General features: G+C 43.4%; 1 protein-coding gene across 1 annotated transcript in view; it reads right to left on the minus strand.

The window, feature by feature from the left end:
- LOC145343392 (leucine-rich repeat and immunoglobulin-like domain-containing nogo receptor-interacting protein 2) overlaps window positions 1-11484 on the minus strand; it is a 286584-nt gene extending 275100 nt beyond the window's left edge. Inside the window, exon 1 of the mRNA XM_080189612.1 lies at window positions 11411-11484. The gene's annotated coding sequence lies outside the window, so the exon portion shown is untranslated. The remainder of the gene's footprint in view (window positions 1-11410) is intronic.
- Between the last annotated feature and the right edge of the window lie 6059 nt (window positions 11485-17543).

Raw genomic sequence — 17543 nt, forward strand, 5'->3', positions numbered from 1 at the left:
AGTGAAGCATTCCTGCCTCTTCACCCTGAGCTCAATTTTAAAAATATTCCCCAAAAAGAGTGTGATATTTTCATTTCCATTATATCACACTTGGAATTCAAATTACTACTTAAGGGTCAAATTAAGGGCAGTGTCACTATTACGACATGGAGGGGATGCTTTCCTCTGCGTGATTTTGGAACCACCCAAAGGGATATACCTGGACTTGTAATCTTAATGTGAAGATGCCAGCGTTGGACTGGGGTAGGCACAGTAAGTATTCGCACAACACCAGGTTAAAGTTCAACAGGTTTACTTGGCAGCACAAGCTTTTGGAGTGCCGCTCGTTCATCCGGTGATGAAGGAAGCTCTTCATAATCGTAAGTATGTGTGTCTGTGAGGGAGTCGCAAGTTATTAGTTGAGGGTCAGACAATCTCTATCATGAACAATTAACAGCTTTTATTTTAAAACTGGTGACAGCCTCATTAAAACAATTAACAAACTATATAAGCTCCCCAATAGAATGCTGTCCTGATAATACAAGACTCATGAATAAAACAAAGGCTTATAAATTACAGTCATTATATATACATATATATACACACACACACACAAAAAAAACAGGCACTACTTGTTAGAAGTCTGAAGAGCTTTGCTGTTCACTTCCAACACATCTTCCAAGTGATTTATTTCCTGACTGCAGATGGTAATTTTTATGAAGATATACATTAACCTGCAGGATTATATGTGAGAGCCTCACCTCCCCCCCACTTCTGACTAAAGAGGTGGCAAGATCACTCGAACAGTAATTTCCCTTCTTTCCAGGTTTAAATACCTAAAATTACCTCACAGTACTCCTGCAATTTGAGTGGCTTGCAACTGTCAACAACACTCAAATTTGAATTCAATTGTTTCTGCATCTTTGAGTGCTTGCTTTAAACACATTGGTCCAATTCAAAAGTCTGTTTTGCTGTGCTTTTAGTAAAATGGACCTGAATTTACCATTTTGATTTTAAGTGCTGGGCAGACTTGAAACTGGGGGTGTTTCAGATTCGACTTTTAGACCCATTCTCAGGTGCCCTCATAAGCACCCTGCCTGAAAAAATATTGGCAATTCTGAATTGCGCTGCAAAGCCCCTTGGGCACGGCTTAATATGTCCGAAGTCTGCAGCTCTGATTGGTGCCTCCAACTGCGCACGCACAGAAAAAAGAATGATAGAATGTGGCTCCCCTGCCACATTGCTCCCAGGCCAGATAAAGCCTCCCCCTGACACCCACTGACATTGCTGCACCCCCACAACATCACTGACTCCATTATTCTCCCATCCCCTCTGCTATCCACAACGTTCACGGGTCCTCCCCCCTCCCCTCACCGATCTCAGGCAGAGCGACAGCAGACCCCTCCTTCCCCCCACTGATCTCATGCAGAGGAGCAGCTGATCCTCCTTCCCCACACCAGATCTCAGGCAGAGTGGCAGCGGACTCCCCCTTCCCCCTCACTGATCTCAGGCAGAGTGGCAGCGGACTCCCCCTTCCCCCTCACTGATCTCAGGCAGAGTGGCAGCGGACTCCTCCTTCCCTCTCACTGATCTCAGGCAGAGTGGCAGCGAAACTCCTCCTTCCCTCTCACTGATCTCAGGCAGAGGAGCAGCGGAACCACCCCCCCCCCCCCCCCCCCCCCAACTGATCTCAGGCAGAGTGGCAGTGGATTCCTCCCCTTTTCCCTCATTGATCTCAAGCAGAGTGGCAGTGGACCCCCCATTCCCTCTCACTGATCTCAGGCAGAGTGGACCTCCCCCCCACCCACACACACACACACACATCCACACACACCCACACAGATCTCATGCAGAGAGCTGTCGGACACTCGATGCTTACCTCTTCACTAACTGGAGCACCCAAATCGGACTTTTATGGAGCATGTCAGTTTCCCGCCGATTCTGGATGGGCGATCGCAGTGATAAAGGAGGAAGTGGCGGTAAGGTTGGGCATGCAGCCCATTAAATCATGTAAGCTAACTCGTCCCAATGAGACTATCTTTTTCATGAGGATGTCCATTCTCCATGTTTGAAGAATGCCCTCCCAGTGTCATTCCAACCCAGACTGTTTCAACAAGGATTGATCACCAGGGTTTCAATCTCTCCTTCTGAGATTCCTTTTCTTTGGATCTTCGCATACACTTAAGTATCACCTTCCAAGTTTCAGATCTTTGGCTATGCCAGGCAGAACACCATTGCTCCAAAGGGACACCTTTGCCCTCATAGCCTGTAGCAAGGGATCACCAAACTTTGGCTGACCTCTCAGATCTTCTTTGCTTTGCTTGAGTCCAGTCTGCTTCAATCTGTTCCTCCGAGTTCTCTCTTTAACCCAAAGACTTTTTCTAAGCTTTTGTCATTTATCTTGACTCAATGGGATCTATCTCTGATCCCTGTGTTTGTCCCTGCCTAGTACAGGATCTTTCTCTTGATTTGGGATCTTTTCACTATTCCCGTGTCCCACTCCTTGGAACTCCTTCTCTTGAATGTCGTTTTACATCTTTTCTTCTTTTTCTTCTGCGCATGTGTCTGGACCAGTTCCCAGTTGAAAGAACATCAAAATGACGAACTGCACATGTACAGGCATTTCTCAGCCAGCCCATACATGGAAGTCCTGAGGCCCACCGGTAGTTCCAATACTACAACTCTGATTGAAACTCAATGTGAGTACTGGAGTTCATCACACAAGGAATCACAAAGAAAAGCAAAGACTTCTGACCAATTATTCTTCTAATGTTTATTTAGACTGTAACTTTGTTTACTTCTGAACATAAGACAATAAGATGTCAGAGCAGAAGTAGGCCATTCAGCCCATCAGGTCTGCTCAGTCAATAAGATCATGACTTAACTGATATGGTAATTCTCAACTCCTTTTTTCCATCTTATCTCCATAACCCTTGATTCCCTTACTGATTAAAAATCTGTCTATTATAGCATTGAGCATCCTGAACAACCTAGCCTCTATAGCCCTCTGTGGCAAAGAATTCCACAGATTCTGTGCTCTCTGACAGGAGAACTTCTTCCTCATCTCTGTCTTAAAACAGTTACCCCCCCTTACTCTGAGATTATGCCCTCTGGCCCTGGACAATCAAGCAGGGTTAACAACTTTTCCATGTCTACCTTGACAAGCCTCTTAAAATCTTACACATCTCAATAAGGTTGCATCTCATTCTTCTGAACTCCAATGAGTGCAGGCCCAACCTACTTAATCTCTCTCCTCATAGAAAATCCCTTCATACCTGGGATTAGCTGAATGAATCTTCTCTGGACTGCCTCCAATGCCAGTATGTCTTTCCTTAGATAAGGAGGCCAAAGCTGTATTCCAGCTGTGTTTTATCTAGTGCCTTGTATAGTTTTAGCAAGATTTCCTTATTTTTATACTCCATTTTCTTTGAAGTAAAGACCAACATTTCATTTGCCTTCCCCATCAAGATGGGCTGAACTTGCATGCTAGCTTTTTGTAAGTTATGCACAGGGATCCCCAAAGTCCCTCTCTGCTGCAGCTTTCTGAAGTCTTTCTCCATTTAAATAATATTCAGCTCCTTTATTCTTCCTATCACAGTGCATCAGTTTACATTTTCCTACATTATATTCTATCTCCCAAGTTTTACCCTTTCACTTAACCTGTCTATATCCCTCTGTAGACTCTATCATCCTCACCACTTGCCTTCCCACCTGTTTTTGTGTTTGTTTCTGTGTGTGTAATGTTTTACTCAGGTTTACACATTTTCACTCAGGTTTAGGAGCTAATAAACTTGCTCTTTCTTAGATTCAAGGAAACCTTGTGATTGGCCCCTCATTGTTCATGGTATAGGTGGAAAAAAAAATTGGATTTGGAAATAGCATCCACAGATAAAATAATTAAAAAGACCTGTTCTGAGACCACGCTAAGAGGTTGAAAAGAGGAAGCAAGTCACTCCACCTCACCTGGTCATAACAAGGCCTATGGGGAAAGAGTGGTAGGTTGGGACTAATTGGTTAGCTCTTTCAAAGGGGCAGCACAAAGGCAAAATGAGCTGAATAGTCTTAATCTGTGTCTGCTGCTTCTATAACTCTGTGAATTTATGAATACGGTGATAGGAAGAAGCATGCAATAGCAAAAGATTCAATTTCCCTTCATACCTCTGAGTATCATTTAACCACAGATCACACATTATATAGCTGCTTTCACAACCTGTTCAAAAAGCAGTAGGGAGCCGGACTGCTGCAAAAGGAAGTATAAAAATTTTTTAAAAACATTTTGTCCGTTCACAGTGTAGAAATTGTAGAATGATGTACAAATAAAGGCCATTCAGCCCATTATGCCTGTGCCAACTCTTTGACAAAAATATTCAATTGGTATCCTCCACCTCTTTTTTATAGTAAGAAGCCTCACAACACCAGGTTCAAGTCCAATGGGTTTATTTGGTATCACGAGCTCTCAGAGCTCTGCTCCTTCATCAGGCTTGCGTCTCCGCATCATGGCTCTTTTTTAAACACACATCTGAGTATAAGCAACTTATCAATACCCAACAGCTAATCATCTTATCTTAAACTGTTCAGCTTTTAATATCCAACAGAACATAATGGTTACTAACTAGGGACAGCATAGCACAGCCAGGTTTTGTTCTCAGTCTACTGTATTTTCAAACAGTTCATTGTTGTCACAGACAGAAGCCTGGTCATTATCTCATTTGCCTGACCCAGAAGGAAACTGAAATTCCCTTCTCACTGCCCCAGAAATGCTCAGCTAAGCTGGCATGGAACAGTAATTTTATTGAATCATAATATATTCTAGCAGGTTTATTAGGCTGTGTTATCTACTGGCATCTCTGTTTGAAGGTGACACACACTGGCACTGTTATGTAATCAGCACTTGCGGTGGCATTGGGGAAATGCAATGCAAGCTGATAATTTTATTGTATGTGTATACTGGCAATATTATCGAAATGTAACATCTATTGGCAATGCCATTAGACTAATGCTAGCAAAACTATTAGAGTATAAAGTACTCTAGCAATCAAACTGGAAAAACAGACAATGCAATATTCCGGCAATGTTTTCAGACCGATAGATACTGCTATTGTGAATAGTATGTGATAAATATTGACAATGCTAACCAAATGTGACATGTACGTTCAACCTTATTAGCATGAAATGCTATTGAAGTGCTGTGTGCATTGGCAGCGTTGTTGAAATATTGTATACATTATTTGAATGCTATACACAATTGCAACATTAATGTTCAACAGCATAACAAGGGATGTTCATGAAAATTGGCATAAAGACAGAATAGTCTTTCTATTCCAGGAAAATAGGAACTAGGAGCAGAAGTGGGCAAATTCAGCCCTTCGAGCCTGCTCCGTCATTCAATCAGATCATGCCTGATCTGTCCCTGGTCTCAAATCCACCTCTCACCTGTTCCCACTTTTCTTCGAAATTCTGCTTTCACAACCTAAGGATATCCCAAAGCACTTTTAACAATGCAGTGAAGTACTTTCACAGTGTAATCACTGCTGTAACACAGTGAACACGGCAGCCAATTTGCACTTTGCCAGCTCCCATAAGCAATAGTGTGATGATGATAAGATATCTTCCTTCAAGCACTGCTGGGTGAGAGATAAAAACCGGCCTCGCAGCGCTAGAGACACAGGTTCAATTCCAGCTTTAGGTCAGTGCCTGTGTGGTGTTTGCACATTCTCCCCAACCTGCATGGGTTTCCTCCAGGTGCTCTGGTTTCCTCCACATTCCAAATATGTTTGGATTAAGCTGATTGGCCATGATAAATTGCCCCTTAGCATCAGGGGGATTGGCCGGGCAAATGAGGGTTACGGGAATAGGGCCTGGTGGGATTGTGGTTGGTACAGAACTGATGGGCTGAATGGCTTTCTGTACTGTAGGGATTCTGTGATATCCGGGAAAACTCTTCATTGAAATAGTGCCAGGGGATCTGTTACACCCACTGGATAGGACCTGAGAGGCTTTGACTTAATGTCTCATTGGAAAACGGTAATTTCAACATTGCAACACAGCAGTGCACAATGGTAATGGCATAAAAGAATGGTTGTAATGATACACTTTCAGAGACTTCATTAGAGCACAAGAAGGGATTTATTAACATGTCATGTTGAGCAGTGTGTTTGCAGCTCATTCTAAAATACCTCTGCACGAAGGGAACTCCTCCCCTGGAAGGATTCCCCACTCTGAGTCCCGAGTGGTCACCCAAGCCAAGCGACCCTTACCCTGCAGTCTTGCCCTTAAAGGGACAATCACCACAACTGTGTATATGACAATTTAAATGGTAACATTAACAGAGAGTGGTACATATTAGAAATGGTAATGTTAATAGAGAGTGGTATATATAGCAATGTAACTAAGAACATTTTGGGTGGGGTTTTACGGCATCACTCCTCCCGAAACCATAAAATCCCGCTCGAGGTTAACGGACGTTTCCATGATACATTCCTCACCCCTTGCCCGCTCCCATGGCAGGCAGGATGGTGAAATTCTGGCCTATGGGTGTGATCTTATCACCCATTCATGCCATGAAGTCAGAGATTTTGGTGACAAGTCGAATCTCTGTTCGCTGCAGCCGGATGGGAAAATCCCGCTGACGTGAACAGTTGGAAAATTCCATGCAAGTGAGCTATGAAACTGTGAAATGTCACTGGAATACCTCCTGAAGTCGCAAATGAGTCAAAATATAATGTATGCAAGTGATGAATAATGTTATTAGGCACATTTGCAATGTTACTAAAATGTGACTGAAATGGGAAATGGCATTGGAATATTTTATACGCTGTCAGTTATAGGATTGTGATGTATATTTGCATTGTTATGAGCTGCCTTGTATATTGTTAATGTTATTTGAACATGGTACCTGTGGCAATGCATTTAAAAGATATGTACTGGCAAAGCTGCTCAAATATAATATGTACCGACAGCACTATTAGACTTAGGTTGACAATGCGATTAAACAATGAGGTAAGCTAGCAATGTTATTAAAATCCAATATTTGTGATTAAGCTTGGATATATGCTTCCACCAGGAGTAGAATGTGATAAAAATTGACAACATTAATCAAATGTGATATATCCTTGCAATCTTATTAGCATGTGATTCTACCAAAATGATATGCACACTGGCTATGCTATTGAAATATTACATGCACTATTTAAATATAGTTTGTGATGGCAGTGTTGGCTGAATTTGCCCTGAGAGCATTGCTTGTATATTATTTTGCCTGTAGGTTGTGAGCTGATAACATCACAGCAAAGGAGCTAGAGTGTCTGAAACCTGAGTGAAGCCAATTACGAGTCTCTCAGATTGCAGAATTAGGAAAATGTTTGCTACAAGGACTGAGAAGGAAGCATAGAACCATAGAATCCTGACAGTACAGAAGGAGGTTATTCAGTCCATCCAGCCTTGCCAACCATAATCCCACTCAGATCCTATCCCTCTAACCCCACATGTTGCCCCTGCTAACTCCCTGAACATTAAGGAGCAATTTAGCATGGCCAATCCATCTAACCCGCACATCTTTGGAGTGTGGGAGGAAACAAAAGCACCCAGACGAAACCCACACCACCCAACTCAAGAACAACTTCTTCCCTGCTGCCATCAAACTTCTGAATGGACCTACCTTGCATTAAGTTGATCTTTCTCTGCACTCTAGCTATGACTGTAATATTACATTCTGCACTCTCTCCTGTATGCCTGTGAAACATGGACTGTGTATCAAAGGCATGCAAGACAGCTCAATCATTTCCACATGACTTGCCTTCGCAGAATATTACGCATCTGATGGCAAGACAAAGTACCAGATGCTGAAGTTCTCTCTAGAGCAAATCTACCATCAGTCCACACACTGCTGATGAGAGCACAGACCCAGCGGGCAGGTCATGTCATCTGTATGCCAGACGAGCGCATACCCAAGCAGCTCCTTTTTGGCAAACACTCTGCTGGAAAACGCTCGCATGGAGGGCAGAAGAAACGTTTCAAAGACACACTCAAAGCCTCCCTGAAGTCACTTGACATTGACATGACCACCTAGGAAATGCTGGCACAAAACCACCCTACCTGGTGCTGCCTCATCCACAAAGGCTGTCAAGCTCACGAAGCAAGGTGAATTGCTGAAGCACAACTTAAGCGCGAGCTGCGTGAGTCCACAGCCACCTGCACAACAATTACAGTGTCTACACAAGTCTGTCCAATATGTGCCAGGACATTCCGTGCCTGGCTTGGCCTGATCAGTCATCTTCAGACACACCACAACCAGCCTCAAAATGTCTAATGGTGTCGAGGTCCTCATCAATGATGATGGACGAACAACAGCTTTGACTGTAACACTACATTCTGCACTCTCTCGATTCCTTCTCTATGAAGGTATGTTTTGTCCGTATAGTGCACAAGAAACAATATTTTTCACTGTATGTTAATGCATGCAACAATAATAAATCAAAGCTAGTCAAATGAGGGAGAGCATGCAAACTCCACACAGACTAACATACAGCATAAATTAGGATGGCCAAATTTAGTGACAAGTCAGGTACAGAAAGAGAAATAAAAAGAAGGAAAGGGAGGTTGGAGAGGGAAAAAATAGATGGACAATAAAAGTAAAGAAAAAGCAATTATATTTCACAATGTAAACCTGAAGAAATGAGACTCCATATTTGTAATATTCAATTTTCAGTATCGGAGAGGCTGATTGGCAGTAATTAACACTTAGAAAATTGTTAGAAAAGGATCATTAAAGTGAAAATGGTGAAGACCTAACTTTCTGTGGTGAGTTCAGTTCATATCCAACTGCACAAATTTCTCAAGTTCCTCAATTAATTTCACGTTAAGCCAGACAGCAAGGTGCCATTTTAGCGATGTTGGAACGGAACACTGAATCTTGGAACATAACTTTTGAATTTCCACATTTAATCTTACATCTGCCGCCACAGGAGGTTGCTGTATCATTTACGCATAAATAACATGGAGTGCCATTAGTTATATTTTGACCATTATACCACGAAGCTGGTAACCCAAGGACCTGAACTTATAATTGTTAGACTCGGGTTCAAATCCCACCTTAGCAACTGAGGAATTTAAGGTCAATTAATTAAATAAATTGGGAATAAAAAGCAATTATCGGTAAATGGTGACCATGTAACTACAGGACTGCTTTGATCTAAAGATCCAGCTGATTCCCTGGTATCTTTTAAGGCAGGAAATTTGCCATCCTGTATTGAGTGTCTTCAAGACAGAGGTAGATAGGTCCATGATTAATAAGAGGATCAGTGGTTATGGAGAAAAGGCAGGAGAATGGGGATGAGAAAAAATATCAGCCGTGTTTGAATGGTGGAGCAGACTTGATGGACCAAGTGGCCTAATTCTGCTCCTATGTCTTATGGTCTTATCCTCACCTATTTTATCATATATGTGACTCCAACCCATTACAGCCACCATGTTGTATTCAGGAAGGTACCTCAGCATTACGTTTTCAAGGACAAACTAGGGATGGGCAAAAAAATGCTGGCCTTGCCAGCAATGCCCACATGCTGTGAATGAATAAAATAAGTGTGAACGCCCACAGCGCAAGGGTTGCAATTTGCATATTCTGGATGATCAGGGAGAAATTGAAGATACAATCTTCTCTTTGAACAACCCACAAATTATTTAGGTATTGGGCAGATCAAGGCGTACTCTGAGTCACGGGGAAGTGAACATTCAGCCACGGAAAGGGCCTAAGATGCTGAACCAGAGAGAAGTAAGGACAAGAGCGGAATATGTAACTGCGTTATTTGCCATCAGTGCTGATCCGCAGGAGGACTAAGTAGAAGACTGAGTAACAAAGAACTGTACCTTGAATCCCTCAGTACGTGACAATGTCCACAATTCCTGCTATTATTCTTGCTTTCTAACCCATTCATCTAATTAGCTTGGCAAAGACCAATATTCAATCTGTTAAACATCAGCAAAACCTCCCTCCCTGCCTTTCTAACATTAATATGCCTCAGTGCCCAAACGACATCAGAATGCCGTGTGCGGTAATTATTTTGGGAGTTACTGAATTGCTTCTGTTTCATTTGTACCACTGGTGATAGAATACCATCGCAATAGTGAATATCGATTGTGCACTGATGATGAACAACAATAGAAGTTGAAGCCCAGGCAACCTGAAGAACAGGGGCAACTGTCTGAGTCCTTGGAAATAGAATTAATGGCAAGAAAAGATAAAATAGAAAGAAATAAAATTTTGCCGGCAGTAAGTGGCGCCTTGTTTGCTCGCAACAGGATTCTCCGGTCCTGCTGCTGTTAATGGGAATTTCCTTTGGCATCACCCCACGCAGACGGGGGACCCGTAGGCGGGGCTGTGCTGTCAGCAGGACTGGAGAATCCTACCGGTATGAACAGCCAGAGAATTCAGGCTAACATCTTAAACCACTGATGCTAATTTAATTCTTCCCACAACTCCAGAACCCAGTGAAGGTCTATCAGCTCCACTATGAATCATTAGCGTTTGCTGATTGGAGAAGATTAGTTAAAAGCCCAGACCTTTCCAGCCCCATAAAGTTTGTTCCTTTTTTCTCTCCTCGGAGTGCTGAGATATGCAAACAAGATATGAATCATAGAACTCCTACAGTGCAGAATGAGGCCATTTGGCCCATCAAGTCTGCACTGAATGCAGTCCCACCCAGGCCCTACTCCCTTAACCCCTCATATTTACCCAGCTAATCCCCCTGACACTGGGGTGAATTTAGCCTGGCCAATCAACCTAACCCACACATTTTTGGACTGTGGACCACTCGCAGGAAACCCACACAGACACGGGGAGAACGTGCAAACTCCACACAGACAGTGACCCGAAGCTGGAATCGAACCCGGGTCCCTGGCGCTGTGAGGTAGCAACGCTAACCACTGTGTCAGCATGTTTTTTAGCTCACCAAAATTACTGCTTCTGAGTTAAAGTCCAGGCGAAAACTGTTAGAAAGCTAATTGCCCAAGGAAGTATCACAGCCTGGAGTTTAACTGACCTTTGACCTTTACAAAGGCACCTTCTCCTGTAGGTGTCATAGGTTAACAAGCACGCACAGGAATCCCAGCTGATTCACCACTGTCCAATTCCACTCACTTTAATCCTTTCCAACAATATCCATTCTAACTTAATCCATCACATTGTACGCACCGAACATGTAATTTTTATGGTCTATTTGCCTCCCAATCACAAAACAGGCAGCTTAGTTGCCAACTGGGACCTTAAATGGTTCATTTGTAAAACACACAATCCCCCCCACCCCCCAAACCGTCCTCAACTAATTCAGCGGCAGAATTGATCTGTACCTCAGCAAACACAGAAGTAAGCGAAGGGTTAACATTAAGAGAGAGGACGGTGTGGTGGCACTAGGAGAAGGAAACACAGAGTACATACCACTGTGAATTGAGACCATTCTCGACTCAGGTGTTGTTCCATATGCTCCGAGCGAACATCACCTTCTATCTGTTCTGGCCAAAAAAGAAACAGAACGAAAGAGTGAATCTGTGCCGTTGATATCCAGTCAATCCCTTCCTTAAACCGTCATTTGGAGTGCGAGATCTCTGCCTTCTTTGAAACACCACGCTGGCTGCTCACTCCATCTGACACTCTCTTCTGCGAGAGATTCACCAGCATCTGAGCACTGCCTGGCGTGGGCTTATAGTTGTTAAATTATAACAAGTGGCAGTCTCTGCTTTTCTAACCCATTTTTTTCCCCCTCTGAACTTTGAGGTACAGATTATTCCTCACAGCACATGGCGTCTCCTGTTTTATTTATCTTGCCCTCTGTACAATTGGCAGTTTCAGACTGTACAAAGAGGCAGGGTGGGGGTGGGGGGGGGAGATGGGGGGGGAAGAAAAGTCTCCTGTGAGATAGAAAACTGATGCATTTAGTCCGGCATCCATCTGAATGTTTCCTGCCAATCAGGTTAACAGAAGACTTATTAAATGTGGGCAGACAAAAGAGTCAGAAGCAGGAGTATTATGTTGGAAGAAGAAAATAATACCAATTAAACCTTTTGACACAAAGTGCTTTCTGGATCAGGTACAGCGCTGGATTCTGCAACTCCTGATATTTTTGTCACATTAGCTGCAAAACTGTCAATAGATGCTGAAGGGGGACAAAAGAAATGTGTTTTTTTTTAATCCCTGAAGATTTTGAAAAACTATCTAATATGTATATATATATTATAGATATACACATTTGAGTCCTGTGACATGTTTCCTATTGTGGTTAATAGTTGCCATAGCAACAATCATAGCAGCAGCTGCTGATTTAAATATACAAAAATGTTGACTCTAATCCAACAAGCTGCTTTGTGGATCTGTGACATTTATTAAAAGGTAGGGGTAAAAAAATGGTGCTATCTTGCCTTTTCATTTTGCGTACTGCTGGCGTTGCTATGGAAAGATCTCTACTAAGGCTGGGTATTCCCTGGTGTTAGCCCATCTACGCATGCACATTACCCCACCTGCCCCCCCCATCCCTCTCTGTACCCTGTGGTATATCAGTTTGCAGTTCCCCCAAATCAATTATTTTCCGGTGGCGGCTTTGAGCTCACTGACTTCAGATGGAAAAGAGCAGAGAATTGCTTAGCTATTAGTTAGCTTCCTGACAAATGTTCCAGTGCGTCACGTAGCTCCTCTGTGAAATGTTGCTGCCACTTTGGCTACAGAGTCATCAGGCACCTGCAAAGCTTGCTACTGGGGAGCAAGGTGGACAATGAGTTCAGCCAGCTTTTACTGCTATCCCTGTCGTCAAACTCAGCCCAAGAAAGGAAACATGTGCGTGGAGTTACGCAGAAGTTAAAGCGTGGTGACAGGCCCATCAGCCCCACAGGACTATATTTACACAAGTTTCCTCTAACTGGGACAGCATGATGGCGCACTGCTGCCTCACAGTGTCAAAGACCCAGGTTCAATTGCCAGCTTGGGACACTGTCTGCACGCTCTCCCCATGTCTGCATGGGTTTCCTCCCACATTCCTAAAGATGTGCTGGTTAGGTGCATTGGCCATGTTAAATTCTCCCTCAGTGTACCTGAACAGGTGCCAGAGTGTGGCAACTTGGGGATTTTCACAGTAACTTCAGTGCAGTGTTAATATAAGCCTAATCGTGACACAAATAAGTAAACTTTAAAACTTTACCTTATGTAACCCTATTGGCATAAGCTTGTATGTCTTTATAAATCATGGGTTTTTTGACCTGCTTAAAAGGCACCAAAGCTATTTGCTGCAATCACTTCAGGTGGCATCAAGCTGCACATTAACATCAGAGTGGTTGGCACTGCTGCCTCACAGCACCAGGGACCTCCGTCCAATTCCGGCCTCAGGTGTGGAGTTTGCACATTCTCCCCGTGTCTGCGTGGGTTTCCTCTAGGTGCTCCGGTTTCCTCCCACTGTCCAAAGGTTCACTGACCATGCTAAGTTGTTCTTTCATATCAGGGAGACTAGCTGGATAAATACATGGAGTTATGGAGATAGGGCCTGGGTGGGATTGATGTCAGTGGAGACTTGATGGGCTGCTCTGCACTGTAGCGATTCTATGATCACTGTCTGGGTAAAAGTTTTCAACAATCATGCCTTGGTTAAACTTCACTGGTTACAATACTAACGCTGCGCCAAGACTTTTCCCCTCAATTCCTCTTTGGATGAAGCCGTGACTAACTTATACGGATGACCCTCAGTTGTGGACTCCCCACAAATAGAAACACATTCTCTATATCCGTTCTAACAGGAACCTTTTATAATTAATGACTGCAGGTGTGTGCGATACAATTAAGCTGAGCTTGATGAATGTTATTATCTCCAAGTTCTCAGCTACTGATTCCAGCTAAATGACCAATTGTTACTCGGGAACAAGTAGATTATCCAAAGAGTGTCATGGTCATTAGCATCGGCTCCAATGTTCCCTGAAGGTAATAGAAGGAAACCAGATGAAATACCTTTCCAAAACCTGACAGCATATATTTTACAAACAACACAGCAATATAGTCACACTTTCAAGGCTTTACCCTAAAATCTGAATTTCAAAAGCAGGTATAAATTCACTCATTTTTTTTATAGCTTTGCTTTTGGATAGAGCTGTCCATTATTCTGTCATTCACCCTCACTCTGGATACTTCTTCTGAATTTGTTTGTGAGACATGGGCGTCACAGGCTGGCCAGCATTTATTGCCCATCCCTAGTTGCCCAAGGGCAATTGAGAGTCTGCCACATTGCTGTGGCTCTGGAGTCACATGCAGGCCAGACCAAGTAAGGGGTGGCAGATTTCCTTCCCTGAAGGACATTAGTGAACCAGATGGGTTTTTCCGACAATTGGCAATGATTTCATGATTATCCAGATACTTCTAAAACAAAATATTTTAAAATAATATAGTTAAAATATCTGCTGTGGCGGGATTCAAACCCAGGTCCCCAGTTGAGTTTCTGGATTGATGGTTTAGTGATAATACCAGTCGGCCATCGCCTATTAAGTATTTTGTGTGGTGGATGTCTGGCATTATTAATCAAAGTCACAGAGTCACCGAAAGCTACAGTGCAGAAGAGGCCCATCGACCCATTGAGTCTGTACTGACTCATGAAATGCCCTGACCTGCCCACCTAATCCCATTTATCAGCACTTGGCCCATAGCCTTGAATGTTACGGTGTGCCATAACCCCTTTATTAAGAGAGGCTTCAGACCTCGTTGGAACAAGTTCGGTACTTACTGAATAAAGAAACTTAGGTACAAGAGTTTCATGCAGCGTGAAAGTTTCCCTGGGACCTAGTTCTTCATGCTTACTCCATACTTCCAGAAGATTCTTCCAGCACAGCGTGGTAGCACAGTGGTTAGCACTGTTGCTTCACAGCTCCTGGGTTTGATTCCCGGCTTGCGTCACTGTCTGCGTGGAGTTTGCACATTCTCCTCGTGTCTGCGTGAGTCGCCTCCGGGTGCTCCGGTTTTCTCCCACAGTCCAAAGATGTGTGGGTTAGGTTGATTGGCCATGCTAGAACTACCCCTTAGTGTCCTGAGATGCGTAGATTAGTGGGTAAAATATGGAGGGATATGGGGGTAGGGCCTGGGTGGAATTGTGGTCAATGTGGACTTGATGGGCCGAATGGCCTCTTTCTGTATTGTAGGGTTTCTATGGTTCTATGAAGATTCTACTGAGAGAGAACTCCATCCTCTGGGACAACCACTTCCTCTCAGTCTCCATAAGCCCTTCAAATCAGGTAACTCTCTATTCCGTACTGCCTTAAAAAGACAGACACCACGAAACACGTGCTTTGTTTTATACCACTTCCTTTGCCATTTGTTCCATGGTATCTTTGTTGTTTTTCTCTGTACTCTTGACCCTAACTGGGCTTTCCCTTTTCTCCTTTCTCTCTGCTGGCCCTTCCCCCACTCTCGATGGCATAAAACATATCACATTTCTACCTGCCCTCACTTCAGAAGAGGAATCATATTAACTTCAAATTGTTAACCTCTGTTTCTTGCTCCTCAGGTGCTGCCAGACCTGCTGAGGATTTCCAGCATTTTCTGCTTCTTTTTCAAACTCATTCAAATGACCTCTCTCACACTCAGAGTTTTAGTTTTCAGCCATCTGCTCGTTCTCTGCTTCCCATGTTTTCTTTAAAGGCACAGTGGTTAGCACTGCTGCCCCACAGTGCCATGGACCCAGGTTCGATTCCTGGCTTGGGCCACTGTCTGTGCGGACTCTGCATGTTCTCCCTGTGTCTGAGTGGGTTTCCCCCCACAGTCCAAAAACTGCTGGTTAGGTGCATTGACCATGCTAAATTCTCCCTCAGTTTCCCAAACAGGTGCCTGAGTGTGGCAACAAGGGGATTTCCACAGTAACTTCATTGTAGTGTTAATATAAGCCTACTTATGACACTAATAAATAAACTGAAACTTGAATAATACAAGGCATGGCCTAGTGATTCTATTGCTAGAGTATTAATCCAGAAAATCAGCTAAAGTTTTGGGCACCCGGGTTCGAATCCCACCACAGCAAATGGTGAAATTTACATTCAATTAAAAAAATCTAGAATTAAGAATCTACTGATGACCATGAAACGATTGTTGGAAAAACCCATCTGGTTCATTAATGTCCTTTTGGGAAGGAAATCTGCTGTCCTTACCTGGTCTGGCCTACATGTGACTTCAGAGCCACAGCAATGTGGTTGATTCTCAACTGCCGTCAGGAATGGGCAATAAATGTTGGCTAGTCAGCGACGCCTGTGTCCCACGAATGAAAAAAAACTACAATCAGCCATTTGAAAAAAATTCTGTTTGTTCGGAAATAATTTTTTTATTGAATATAAATTTCACCATCTGCTGTGGCAGGATTCGAACCCGGGTGCCCAGAACTAATGCAGAATTTTAAAAGGCTTGCCACAAAAAATTTAATTGCTGCCAGCAATAGTCAACTGCGTCTCTGCCAGTCGGTCACTTTGCACATGCAGTACATTACAGTGACAGAATCCTGTTAAACGTGAGGTAATCTTTTGTTGTGGAATGTGTTGTGTCCTGACTTACGATTCATTGGCATCTAAATTATTTTTAGCAGGTAGGTTGGCACAACATCTTTGCGCATTTCTGTTACTTGCAACTTGTACTTGCTCCACATATGTTGAAAGGTAACAGTGGCTGAGTCTGTATAAGGCTCTGGTGAGGCTGTATAAGGTTCTGGTCAGACCCCATTTGGAGTATTGTGAGCAACTTTGGGCCCCATATCTAACGAAGAATGTGCTGGCCTTGGAAAGGGTCCAGAGGAGGTTCACAAGAATAATCCCCGGAATCAAGAGCTTGTCATATGAGGAACAGTTGAGCACTCTGGGTCTGTACTCATTGGAGCTTAGAAGGGTGAGGGGGGATCTTTTTGAAACTTACAGGATACTGCGAGGCTTGAATAGAGTGGATGTGAAGAGGATGTTTCCACTAGGAAACACTAGGGCCAGAGGGCACAACCTCAGGCTAAAGGGACGATCCTTTAAAACAGAGGAATTTCTTCAGCCAGAGAGTGGTGAAGCTGTGGAACTCTGCCACAGAAGGCTGTGGAGGCCAAGCCATTGAGTGTCTTTAAGACAGAGATAGATAGATACTTGATTAATAAGGGGATCAGGGGTTATGAGGAAAAAGTGAAGAGAGAAAAAGAACAACCGTAATTGAATGGTGAGGAGACTCGATGGGCCGAGTGGCCTAATTCTGCTCCTATTTCTAATGGTCTTAAGATGGAGGTAATACCAGCACATGACAGATGTGCAGCAAGTACAATCTGCTTCTTGGGAGGATGGGTTTAATTAATATATTCTGAGGTTGCTTGCAAATTTTTATTTCAGGAAGTTCTGTTTCACATTCGCATTAGTGGATTAATGGAGGAGTGCTGAGAGAGAACCGCGTTCGATTTTTACAGCAGTGGTTCCCCCATTATATAAATCAATGTGGCTTTTTGTTGAATGGTGCAATAACGGATTATGTCGTGCAAAAGGGCCATTCTCATGGATGCTTAAACACAAAACATGATGGAGTAATTGGCCGTTCCGCT

This window comes from Carcharhinus amblyrhynchos, chromosome 5 (assembly GCF_965287045.1).
Source record: "Carcharhinus amblyrhynchos chromosome 5, sCarAmb.v2.hapA, whole genome shotgun sequence".
NCBI classification, from domain to species: Eukaryota; Metazoa; Chordata; class Chondrichthyes; order Carcharhiniformes; family Carcharhinidae; genus Carcharhinus; species Carcharhinus amblyrhynchos.